Below are 12,909 nucleotides of genomic sequence, written 5' to 3' on the forward strand. Positions count from 1 at the left end.
AAAAGCACACATTAAACATGATGGAGGTATACCAAAGTCCATTAAAAACATAATAACAGGAGATAAAAGAAAGTGTATGTCGGCACAGATGGTTAACCAAATGCTTGTTTAAACAAGTGGGTCTTTTCAACTGTTTTAAAACAGTCCACTGAGACAGCAAACCTGAGATGATGGGTAAAGCATGTGCAATTGTGTCACACGACTGGCTGTGTCTCTTAAGGTCTGTTGCTGTGCAGTATTCTATCATTTAAATGTACATATATTTTAAAAACATTAGTCTGTCACACCTCCACAGAGCCACAGGTCTGAAAAAAGAATTCAGTTTAAACCAGGGAAGCCACACATGTTCTTTCCAGCCACTAAGAATTTGAGCCAGTAAAAGCCTCATTTACAGCTTTTCTCCTAATGAGCTAAATTATGTTTTAATTAACCTAAGCTCCCATATCTTCGTGTAGGCTACCTTTGATATGCCGCTATTAATTGACTTTCAGTGAATGTCTAATTGTGTTTTTGTGTTTAGGACAGATAACGCCGGGGATATGGGTTTCCATCCTGACACCAGGGGGTGCTGAGTTTCTGTTTCCCCACCGCACAGTATATCACTGTGTGTTCTCCCAAATAACAAGCCCTTCATTAATGCCGTGCAGTGAACACCGATTCTGATCCAAATGAAGTGGACAGCAACAGTCTGGCCTGTAATGTCAGCTCCGTGAGCAGCAGCCATCCTCGTTCTCCTGCCTCCGAGAGGAGAGCTGAGGCCGATGTGTGGCTGAAATCCGCAGCTCGACTGGAAAATGATGCTGAGGACACATCTGCCATGAATGTACCATCGTTTGACACATCCAAACCTGACCTGCTGCAGTGGACACTGGTCACTTAGACAGCAGACGGTCAGTTCTTCGGTGCAGAGGTGTGACATATATACAGTTCTCTTTCACAGCTTATGAAACCAGAAGCCAACAGCACAAACACATATTGTTCTTGCCTTCCACCATTTCCAATTAAGGATTTTAAGCATGTTTAGGGTTAGTTTCTTATTCACTATATTGGAAATAATGAGCAATTTAAATGAACGATGAGCCTCTAGATATACACACAAGTATATACACACTGGTGTGAGCAACAAAGCTAAATCTCACTTCAAATAACCTAACTCTAATGTACATATGATTGTTATCTCATACATATGTGCATCAACACTACAACAAGCTTGTGCCAGCTGTCCCACAGTCACTGTTTACACAGCATAGTCTTTAAAACTCTTGTACTGTGTCGTTTCCCACTCTTTCTGACATACAGTTTATTAGAAAGACAAACAACGCAGACATGTAGGGGAAATCTAAACTGTTTGCCTGTTTGTCTTCATAATGAATAAAAATGTTTAATTTGCTCTGCTCATGCAGTATTTGTCCATTAGCTATGTGTATTCAGCAAACTTGTTAACTCTTGTTCCGAAGACGGTAAGCAAAGATGTTGCAGTAAATATGGAGATAACGCAAAGTGAATATGATGCTTAAGGAATTTACAGGAAGTCTGTGGATTTCAATTCTAATATGAACCACACACGCACAATTAAATGACTTCAAAACTTCAAGTTGAATCTATCTTTGGTCCCGATGCAGTCACGAGAGTTGCTGTATCAGCACAATAAACAAAATCAAACAAGTCATGAATCTGAAAACCCTTCGCTCATGCTGATGTACAGGTGGCTTAGCTCTCGCTACTTTCTCCATCTGTGTTTTCTCTCCCAGATCTCTACTCTGTTCCATTAGATTCATTTTATTCTCATAGGCCCTCTTCCTCCCTGGCAAGCGCATACTTTCATTTTCCATTTCTTTTCCCCCGCGCTCCACCTCACTTTATGTACCTTCTCCAATGCCAGAGCCCTTACTAAAACTTATTTTTCTCCTTCTGCCAACTCTTCTATTTATTCAATAGAGAGGTGACCAAGATAAAGCTTCACTTCAGAATTCCTCTGTGTAGTTTTCTCATTTGTATTGGCATCCTTTCATCTATACAAATGTTCGATGTACAGCATCTCACTGGGCATTTAAGGAGGCACTTCCATTGACCTGACACACAAACACAAACGTGTTGTATACACTGGATATTTTGCCAGAAATCAAACACAAAATATTCTCCAAAAACAATCTACTGATGCACACCATTTTTATGACTTTCCATAAATAGCAATGTTAATAGGAAATCTAATCCAAGTGGCACTGTAAAGTGGAGGAAGTAGAGAAGGCTATCACAGTGGGTCCTCCCCCATGGAGTCCACCATTTTGTATCATCACGTTTGTACATTAGCCCAGAATGGGAAAATCAAACACTGGCTCTAGGATGGAGAGCCTGAGGCCAAAGATATTAAGTTGGTCGCATTATGCAACTTTTCTACTAGCTTCCACTGGCCCTGTCTGCGATTACAAATCGACATTGTATTAAGTGAACTTGTATGTATTGTGGTAATGTGTTGTGATGTTGTAATTATTGAAGTTGTTCAATATTCTGTTTTAACTGCCCAGGGATGACAAAATGTAGATAACTGTAATGCGTTTATTTATAATTGCACATTGTTCATGTAAAATGAAAGCAAAGGTGAAAAAATATAATTAGAATTACTGTACTCAATTTCTGTTTATTGTTCCCACTAAATCATACACAATGGACCTTTAAGTTGCACTGAGGGGAAAGGGTTTAATCCATATTGCAAAGTAAAATTCAGGATATGTCAGCCTCTGCTAAATTCCACCACTTGTTTTTACATTTGTCATTTTTGAATCCGCCAGCTGCCTTTATCATTTTATACTGCTTTGTCTTCCACATGAGGGTCACAGGGAGCTGGAGCTGATCCCAAAAGACATATGGTAAAAGGCTACCCGCCACCCTGGACGGGTCACCAATCCATCACAGAGCAAACACAGACAGACGAACAACCACTCATTCTCACATTCACATCTATGGTCAATTTAGAGTGTCAAATTAACTTAACACTCAACTGTGTCCAGAGAGTATTGCAACTCCCCAACCTTATGAGAGTAAAATAATAAACTGCTGCAGTGTTGTTCTAAAATGGGTTATCCCTGTTTGCCAATAGTGTCTGCTCTGAGTGGATTATCTTGTGGGTGTTTTTTGTGAGCCCTCATTCCCTTTAACACCGCTGCATCAGTAAATGGAGCGCTCAACATTAAGGACTTCTTTTGAGTTTTTGTCATTCAAAGATTGAAGGCTATTTGAGTGGTTCTAGTCGACACTATACAACTTCAGTCAATTCATTCCCCGTTAGTGCTCATATAGTGGCTTGGCTTTTCTTTTGAGTCTGCCCATACAAACTGTTTGCAAGATCTCTTCCTCTCTGACCTGCTATTTAGACTTAAGCTTTGAAAAAGAGATTTCCTCAGCTGGTGGAACTTCCTTTTTACCCGTCAGCCACCTGCAGGTTCATCTTACTAACCCCTAGGAGTTAGTTGTTCTTTTGCAGCAAGTGAGGTCTATACAAAACCCATCTAAAAGGTCATATTGACTCATTCCAGCTACACACACACAAAAAAGCTCTTGAACCTGTGAGTCAGTCTCAGCAGCTATGGTGAAGAATTGGCCAGCTGAGCCATAAAGGTCCACTACGTGTGGAGAGCTGAGCAGAGTGGGCCATTTTGGGCTCAGACTGTTTGATCCTGAACTGCTCATATGACTCCAGAGATTTCTCTCAGGAGGCTCACAAACAGGCTTTGTGAAAGCAGCCGCATTTATCACGGATGCTGCACTCGCACAAAAAAAAAAACGTGACTGCATTCTTAAATAACAACTTATAATGGTAATGCAAATGCCTGTAAGATACAGTAGGACAATATTAGCGAGTCAGTATTATCTGTTTGGTTTTCACACTAACAGTGTAAAGAAATGTTGGAAGAACGCAAGCGGTGACACATTTCTAATATTATTCTGTCTTTTTTTTATATGTTATAATAGGAGTGAATTTTGTGACAAATGCTGTATTCTAATTTGTTTTATTGGCTACAGATGCCTCACATTTGGTATCCATGTGACGATAGAGGCTTTAGTTCATGCGTATAATCAGAAATTGACTGTTTTCTGCAAATAAATAAATTAAATGTAGTTACTTGTCTTGTCTTTTAACTGAGATGCTGACAATACTGTGACTGAAGTATAAGTTAAATGGACTCAACATAAGTCAAAGTTTGATATCTAATTTAATGGGTTTTTTTCTAAATTGGGTTTATTTTATCCTTCAACAAATATTTATTAAGTACGCAATCATCCAAAGTTTCTCTCTCCATGTCTCGGGTGATTAGGCACAAAGATGCATATTTCTCACTCAGAACTGACATCACTGAAGGGATATGAGATATTTCACCTTAAATCAGGCTTAAGTCCAGTCACAGTAATGGAAGCTAATACTCTAAAGCCTCTTCAAGCTTAACCAAAGTAACCTTATCAGTATGTATGAGTGAAAACCATGAAGTATTATAGGAGAATGATCAGGCTTTTGGATTATCCAGGTCACAGCACAAATTGCAGTGACCTGTGGTCTATGTGGAATGAAAAAATTAGGACTTTATGGTGGGAAAATGCAAATAAACTCTAGGATACAAGTTTGGGTAGATTCTATTTTGTAAAACATGAGAATAAAAAGCTTGGATATTTGTTCATTTGAAATTTAAAATACAACGATTAAAACCTTTCTGCCCTGCTTCAAAAATAAGAGGTGGGTATAATATACCTGCCTTTTTCCTTCTCCACAGCTGTAATTTAAGCTAAAGTTACCTATAATATTGAGAGAAATGGCTACTGTGGTTACAAAGAAATGATTATAATTACAGTCACACTGGTGACTGGCTGATTTTTGGTTTCGTTTTATATGATAAGAACTTGAATTTCAACGTTAAGTGCCTTAAGACTGCATATTTTGTGATTTGGTAGCAAACAAATAAACAAAAAAGTTTGTTAAACTGAACTAATTAAGATTTTGTTGCAGTGGAAACATATCCATAGGGAAGTAATCCTTAAGACACCACCGGTGTTTGTGTTTATACAGTGAGCTTTGCTTCTTAATTGCACACTCTCATGCTATGTCAGCCTGCAAATGTAAGAATATTTCCTTGTAGAACTATTGTGTACGACCGTGACCCTCGTGTGGAGGATAGAGTGGTAGACAGTGGATGGGTGGACTATTGTGTGCCACTAATCCCAAAACCTGGGGATGTAACGCTGGTGATTCTGTGACAAAACTGCTATATCTAAGGCACTAACAAGCTCACATTAACAATACAAATGTTAATATTTACATTATTTTGAAGTTATACTGAAAACTATCAAGCGGATGTTGAAATATTGTTGCCTGACCAAAGGGATGGACTGGCAGACCAACACTAGCATCTGTAGGGCTCTGCTCCTATTGTGGTTAAAAAGTGACCCTGAAAAGTGCTGCCTACTATTCAAATGAGTCTGAGCCACAGCTGGCACGGAGTCAAAATGGAATCAGGGCCAAAGCCGAATCATAGCTGAATCAGTTGGTGCTGGTGCCAATCTGGTTGAAGAGCTGCTGAAGAAACGGAGCTGAGATTTACCCGATGCCAGAGACAAATATGAGCAAAGCTGTAACCGGTGCTCACGCTGGAGATGAGTAGGAGTTGATGTCAGAGAGGGAGCCTCGCTTTTTTTTTTTACCGAGAAAGCAGGGGCTGATGACGAAGAAAAAGATGAGTAGAGTCTGAGTTGCGTCAGAGTGGAACCAACCAGATAATTGCTGGAGAACAGCCAGAAAAAAAGCTGCCAGAGTCTGTGCTGAAGTCAGAGTGTGTACTGGAGTGGGGGAGGAGAACTAAGATGAAGAGGTGTAGGAAACTGGGGATTCATTTAAGTGTTCTTTCTCGCTCCGTTTTATTCCTTTTCTGATCTTAGTGGTTTAGTGTGTAGGATTTAGTGGGCCCTCTGAGCGTGTCTTAGGAATCTATGGTAGCCTACAGGTAACATAAAAGGAAGGCAAGGAAGGCCCTCTCGACAGATAATGTTTGCTCTGTCCGTTCTTGCCCTCTTTAAAAAAAATACAAGTGTTACTACATCTGTAGACTCCTATACAAAGGCTCTCATTCTAGGATTATTAAAACACAGTGATTATTCATTACAGATTAATATATCACAGGTATACACAATCGGGTTGAATTCAGAGACAGTGAGCAGTGTGAAGACAATGATGAACAAAACTGTGCTGTCAACCTGACAGGTGAAGACCACTGAGTTGATGTGAGGAGAGCGGAGAGTCTGTCACTGCGGCTGCAAACAGAACATTTTACATTCTGGTAACCACAGAAAATAACATTCTACTTTATTTTCTTGCTTTACATAATTGTCATTTACAGATCTTACACTGACCTTTATTGGTCAGTGTACCGTTTACCTGCAGATACCTCTCATTGATCTGATTCATTAGAATAATCTGTGAGGAGATGGCCAATGACATCTTGAAGATGAATATCTGACTGTATGACTGATATAATCTTTCTTTTCCAGAGCGAGCTTGCTGAGGTTGCCGACAGCTAATTATATTTACTTCTGATTTTACTCTTCTTTATAGTGACAAAGTCTTTTGATCCTTAGATCCTTCTTTTATTCTTTTTACTAATGCATCTCAAGGTCTCTCTGTAAATGATTCACTCTTCTCCGTGTGTGTGTGTCAGCCATGCAGAGAGGAGCATTCACAGTCATTTATTTACTTTATGTTCAGTACAGGCTTGGTGGATATATTTTTAGTATTCCGTTGCATTATACTGTATGTTCTGCATGTGCACAAAGTCGCAAGACCCGAGCTGCTGAAGAGCAGGCTCTTATCTTACAGCTCCGGTCTTATCTCTGAAACTTAACCTCTACTGTAGCAGCCATATCTGTCCCTATTTGTGAGCTGCAACCAACACAGTGAAAGTGTTGTGTGTGTGAATGCATCTGTGCCCCAAATCCTTATGATAAAGTGGTCACATAAGTGCATAAAATTAAACTGTCATGATTTTCTTTTTTATCTTATATATTTTTTCCCTCTGTAAGGTTACGCGTGTACACGTTGTTCTAAAGGGCACATCATATTTTGTTGCTTAATTTGCAGAATGGTATAACACTAATAAAGTACTGGAAGGAACTACATTATGTGGTTTGCTTACATTCATAAATGTGTTCCTATATCTTTTAGCCCAAGAAACATCTAAAACAACTTCTTTTTTGGACAATGCTGTCTAGTATTATCTTGTATGTCCTTCTTCTTCTTTTCAAATTAGTCATCAGTGAAACATTTCCTTATTCACTGATAATAATACTGACTGTCATAGCAGGGATTTTAAAGGTTGATTACATGCTCTGCACTTGGCTGATTACAGAATCGCGTATCACTTGCAGAGGTGTTGATTAAATGTACCGGATGAAAGATATCATCAATTCTTACACTGATTATTCCATACAAAGCCCAAACAGTCATGGTGTACAGTGAAATGGCACTTTAACCCTCAGAAAAGGACAACTATATTCTTTCATCACTTACTTTCATGAACATCATTGTATGCTTGTGCTGTTGAACTGAACCAGGTTCACTGTTTTCCTTTATTGCTAAGCTGCAGACTGTGGCTCGAACAACTTCAAAGTCTAAATGAATATCATTTAAAAATCTAGATAAATCCTATTTGGTGAAATGATGCTATCTTTACAATTAAATTAACTTGCTTGAGCAATTGAAACTAGGACATTTCGTTTATTATTGGTTAGTCCTACAATAACCATAATAATAATGGATATAGATTATGATATGGATTTTTTTTTTTTTTTACTGTAAAGAGTTAAAACTCAAATTGACATTCACATTATCTGTAAATAAAAGTCATCCATTTTACACCACAGTCTTCTACCACCGTACAACCTACCGACCGCCTCCCTCTCTTTTACCACCAGCTTCTCTTTTGTTTCCTTTTATTGCAACAGTTCATGTAACAAATGCTGACATGGAGGCATAAATGGAATGGAACCAGTATGTGGCTTGTGGTGATGAGGTGGCCTGTGGCCGTGACTGTGTGATGGGTCAGATTGGAAATTTAACCAGGCTGCCAGGGAAGGTAATTGTTTTCCATGGATGGCAAGGGTTACAGGGAAAGCTGAAGGAAGAAATAGGGATTGAGAATGGAGCCAGGGGAGGTAAACGACATAAAGAGCTGTTCTCTCCTCCTCTTCCTCCTCTTCTTCTGTCATTTGGATCACTCTGTCCCTCCTCCTTTCTTCTTCCCATTTCTTGTCCTCATCAGATAAGTGAGGACACCTTCATTCTAAAGGTGCTACTAGATATCTCCAATAACAGTGTGTGTTTGTGTGTATATGTGTGTGTACGTGTGCCTTCTTGACAGTTATATGAGCTTGTCATCGTGCTCCTCTAGATCAATGGAGCACAGTTGCCTAGCAACCTGCTGATCAGGAGGAAGGAGGCAGGGGAGAGAGAGAGAGGAAGAGCAAGCAGTGTGAGATTAGAAAAGAGGGAGATGGAGAGGTCTGGAGAGGGAGGGAAAGAAGGAAGAAGTGGGTGAGATCAACAGTAAGGAAAGCTGTGGTTAGATGACAAAAAAAATAAAACAGAGGAGTTTAGTGTGTCACATTTGACTTTGTGTGCAGGGCGAGGAGGTGGGACTTGGTAGGTGGAACATAGGGAGTGAAGGCATGAATACATACAGGTATGTGTTTGTGAGTGTGTGCGTGCGTGCACAGCAGTTTGGAACTGATGAGTTGGTGTTGATACTATCACGCTGAAATAGAACATCAAAGCACTACCATGGTGACGCCAGCAGCACGCGCTCTCTCATTTAGCTGCTGATTTAATTATCTTTATCTTAAAGGGGAACAAAGTGGTTAAATGCACTGCGTTGGGAGAGAACGGCGGTAGAGATAAACAGCGGGGAATGAGCGGGGGGGGGGGGGGGGGGTGGTGGTGGTGGAGAGACAACTTGGAGGGAGATGAATTTGGACAGGAGGAAATGAGGAGAGGGGAGACAGGCATAAAGAAGGAGGGGAGGAGGAGAGCAAGGACGAGGGGAATGGGATGAGAGAAAGATGGATGGAAAAACAGTCTGATGATCAGGTGTTGGTTGGCCTCATGAGAGATTCACACATATGCTTCAGCTCCTCTATGATATTTACACAGTCTCCCTCTCTCTGCCAGTGACAGTAGGAGAAAGGAGGAGGAGATTAAGGGAGGATGGGGTGTCATTACAAATGAAAAAAGAGGGGGGTGGGGGTGGAGGAATAGCTGTACATCCCAGAGGTATACTCTGTTACTGAGTTAGAATAACATGTGGAGGCAGAGTGGCTGTTAAACTTTATGGAGGATTGAAAATGGACAATTAGCATCTCAACGATTTCACAGTCACCTGGAACATTCTCCCCCGTTGTCATAGAAACTCTCCTCTCCCCGTTCACACTTTCTAATTTGTGCTACCCCTCTTCACTTTGTCACATACATGCACCTGCACACACAAATGGGCCACTTTATGTTTATCATGAATACAAACTATATTGTGTGTGCGCGTCTGGGTCTCTGCTTTCTGAAAACTTGACTCCTGACTTCAACTAGATCCAACACCCTTAGAATGAACCAGGAACACTGACTGCAAGTCAGGCCCTACACCCAACATCTGCACTCAACCTCCCTAATGATCCGGTGACTGAATCGAAGCAAATCCCTTCAGCCAGGTTTTAAAACCAAGCCTTCGCCCCCAAAGAAGAGAGGAGGCCATTATAGCAGCAGATTTATGTCCATGATCATAGTGCTTTCACACTAGCAAGCACCGGCACCTGCGCAGCTCCTGCTCTGGCTCCAATTTCTACAAAGCGAGTAGAAATAAACAACATGGCGGACTGCATTGACCGCCTACTGCCATCAAACATTTAATTCCTTCCAGAGTCCACTGCATGTTTGTCGTTTCCTTAGCCATTTTCCTCAGTATGTTGACTTTACATTGAAAACACACACAGACGTCGTAACAGTTTGTAAGAAAAAAACAAAGTGTTTTTCGCTAACTGCTGGGAAACTACATGTGACTGCAACGGCCAGTCCAAAATTTGGTTCGGGAACTGGAACCGTGCCCAAGCTGTGCTGATGTGAAAGTGCTCTAAGTGTTCCAATAAACCAGTCTAAACAATATCAAGACCTTGTCTAGTAGTGTTGTCGTCAGGACCACACAGACAAGACCCAGACCAAGACTAATTCACTATAACCCCTTCCTTGACCCAGGTCTTGTTCTTGTCACTGTTTGGTATTTGTGTGGTTTTGACACCAAAAAGTGCACTAATATTTTCTGGTGTATTATAGATAGTAGTCATCGTGACCACAGTAATAAGACTCTTATTTCAGGGCCTGAAGAGGGATTTAGGCTGGAAACGTGTCCTGGTCAGTGATGAAGAGATTTTTCTGGGAGCAACAACTGGTGTGCCAACACTTTGTTCTCTTTTTGTCAATCCCGCACAGCAACCAGTGTTTATTAAAATTGAAATCTGGCCTTTGAAAAAAATAAAATAAAAATAATAATGTCTTTATCTAATACCAGCAGTCCCTTCCTTCAGATATTGCATCACATTGCTTCACTTTTGATGTCCAACCACAGGCTACATGGCTTCCTTTGCAAAACGCAGCCCCTAAAACCAAAGCTGCAAAATTGAATTTAGCCATTATTTGGTTTTAATGTATTTCATAAAGCACACAACTGCGTATACGGTACAGTCCTGCATGTCTTTTGACGTATGCAGGTGCATCCACTTTATTTCATTCCTTCACTCTGTGAGTCGCATGTGGCTTCCGGCAGTAAGGCACTGGAGTGTTCTCCATGTATGCTGTGCAGTTATTACGGCATTGTTGAGGCCACAAGGCAAAAGGTCAAGGGTGGAAGGTAAAAGGTGACTATGTTTTCCTTGTTACTGGTCGCTGTGTTCATTATCTGCTCCGAAATGCTGTTCCCCTGCACAAAACTGCTCTGAACCCTGACCCTTAACTGTAGGCCGTCGAGTGCCGCAGGCTGAGAGTGGCCACATTGCCATGACAACCTGTAACAGCTCATAGGTCAAGATTTATGGTCACACCGATGCACACAGACACACAAGAAGCTCTCTGTTCACACACAAGCAGTGGTACAAAGGCTAATAAACTATAGATCTCGACTTATTTTTTCCCGATACTGCCACCCCTCCCCATTTCAGTCCACCTACTTCTGTTCACAATCAGACTAGCTTTGTGTGGTCCTTGTCAGTCACTCTTCATCTACTGGTCAGGTGATCAATGCTAATGCCTGTTGAGAGATCTAATGACACACGGATCCATACACGGATGGACTGTGCATTTGGTCTTCTTGGTGCATGTGTGTGTGTGCGTGTATAAGAGTTTGTCTGCCAGTGCATGTGTGTAGGCATCAGTATGTGTGTGTGTGTGCACATGAGCTAATGCTGTTTGTGTTTAGAAATTGCAATCCTTTGATGAGGACAGGTCAGCGCTATTGTTATAAATGAGTATAAGATTGCAGGGAGGTGACCTCTTCTGCCTCACACACAGGGACACACACACACACACACACACACACACACACACACACACACACACACACACACACACACACACACACACACACACACACACACACACACACACACACACACACACACACACACACACACACACATATGCACACGTGGCTGTTTGCACTATTGGCAAGTAGAATTAGTAAATGTATGAGCTACACAGAAACTCATTACAACACGATTAGAGACAAACCTCCCATTTAATCTCATTTAGAAAAGGGTGGTTGCCTGTCAAACACACTAACATACGCGCACTAACTCACTTATGTGCACAAGCACGGATACACGCACATTTTTACTTGCACAACAAACACCACCCTCTCTTTATGAATGACAGCAGACAGTGGTCTGTGTGACTCACAAATGACACTCCCATAATCGTGCACACTCACTGCTGTGTAGGTTCAGTGTTTTAAAATGACTCAGTAAGTTGTCAACATACTGTACATATTTATAATCCTCATTAAAACCCCTGATTTCCACGTGGCATAAAAAGCTCCTCCCGATCTCATCCCCCTCTGTGCTGTTTGTCACCATTCACAGCTGAAACTAGGTAAACCTCACAGTCTCAGCACCAAAGAGTGAGCACAAACTGACTGTCCGCACAAAATATGGGCGTAAAAACACTCACACACACACACACACACACACATGCACGCACACACACTAACATGAACCCACTGGATGCTGACAGATGAGTTTTTATTTTTGGCTGTATATTTTCTCTGCTGGCAGTTCAGACACGTTTTTACCCCATGCACAAACGCTCTTGCACACAAGCACACATAAAGAAAATATTGCATGTACACACACACACACACACACACACACACACACACACACACATACAGTGACCTTCTCTGTGCTGAGTAGGCAAAGAGTCAGGGGTCAGTGCCTGCTGTCAGCCTGTCAGAGAAAAGAAGGGTGAGGGGAAGTGAGAAGAGGAAGAGATGGAGAGTAAATGTGGTTGGAGGAATGTACAAAATGGAGCTCCTCCGCCTCATCATTCAGTAAAAGACTAATGCAATCAGAGGCGGCCGATATCTGTCATGGTTAATGTTGGCTGAGAGTCGCAGCAGTTTAAAATGCTTATGGTATAATGCATTTCCATGTGCCTTTAACAGAATGACAATGCATCACATCTTATAACCTGCACAGCCACGTACTAAATATGGCCCATGTATGTCAACAAACAAGTTCCATTAAGAGAGCCAATAAATAAAATAATGTTACCTTAAGACCAATCTTACTTACTTATGGCTCATAACAACAGGCTTTTATCTATTGTAATTTTACCGAGCA

This window comes from Microchirus variegatus, assembly GCF_963457635.1.
Source record: "Microchirus variegatus genome assembly, chromosome: 17".
Lineage (NCBI taxonomy): Eukaryota > Metazoa > Chordata > Actinopteri > Pleuronectiformes > Soleidae > Microchirus > Microchirus variegatus.